Raw genomic sequence first — 1259 nt, 5'->3', positions numbered from 1 at the left:
ATTTTTGGTATTTTAAAACTCTCCTCTCTCCTCTCTTCTCTCTCCGGCCACCGTTCTCCGGCCTCCGGCCACCGTCCTCCGGTGATACCACTATGATACCACTGTGATACCTAAAAATATTGACCCTGTTAAACAAAAGATACATTGTGATACCTAATCATATATAAGATGCATAGTGATACCACTGTGTTACGTCTTCGATCGACCACACAAATGACATCAATGTGATACCCAAGCACATATATAATGCATTGTGATACCATTGTAGTATCACTGGAGGACGGTGGCCGGCGGATGGTGGCCGGAGGACGGTGGCCGGCGGACGGTGGCTGGAGGACGGTGGCCGGAGAGAGAAGAGAGGAGGGAGGAAAGTTTTAAAATACCAAAAATATCCTTGCATTTATATTTTAATTCAAAATTGTCAAAATTATAAATTTTCTAATTTATCTATTGATTTGTGGTTAATATTGGTTCTCACAGTTACCACAAACTAATTAGTTCTCATTTGATTAGGCCCCTATATATATATATATATATATATATATACATAGGGGCCCATTCAAGGGAGACCTGGCAAGTTTGTGGTAACCGTGAGATCCAATCTCAATTACAAATCAATAGATAAATTAGGAAATTTTTAATTTTGGTAATTTTTAATTAACATTTTTAGTGCAATGACATTTTAGGTATTTTCTCTCCTCTCTTCTCTCTCCGTCCCCGTCTTTCGGCCTCCGACTACCGTCCTCCGGTGATACTACAGTGTGATACTCAAGCACATATAAGATGTATTGTGATAACATTGTGTTACATATCCAATCGACCGCACAAACAACCACAGTGTGATACCCAATCACATATAAGATGCATTGTGATACCACTGTGGTATCACCGGAGGACGGTGACCGGAGGCCGGGGGACGGAGGCCGGGGGACGGAGAGAGAAGAGAAAATACCTAAAATGTACTTGCATTAAAATTTTAATTAAAAATTACCAAAATTATAAATTTCCTAATTTATCTATTGTTTTGTGGTTGAGATTGGATCTCACGGTTACCTCAAACTAATTAGTTCTCATTTGATTAGGCCATTATATATATATATATATATATATATATATATATATAGGGGTCTATTCAAGGGAGAACTGAGTTGTTTGTGGTAACTGTGAGAACCAATCTCAACCAATCATTTTAATATATTAATTATACAATTAAAATCAAATTAAAAGGGTATGTTAGTCAATTCTTAATTTAAAATTAA

Source organism: Cynara cardunculus, assembly GCF_001531365.2.
Source record: "Cynara cardunculus var. scolymus isolate 2C chromosome LG 2, CcrdV1, whole genome shotgun sequence".
Lineage (NCBI taxonomy): Eukaryota > Viridiplantae > Streptophyta > Magnoliopsida > Asterales > Asteraceae > Cynara > Cynara cardunculus.
This window is presented reverse-complemented; position numbering follows the sequence as displayed.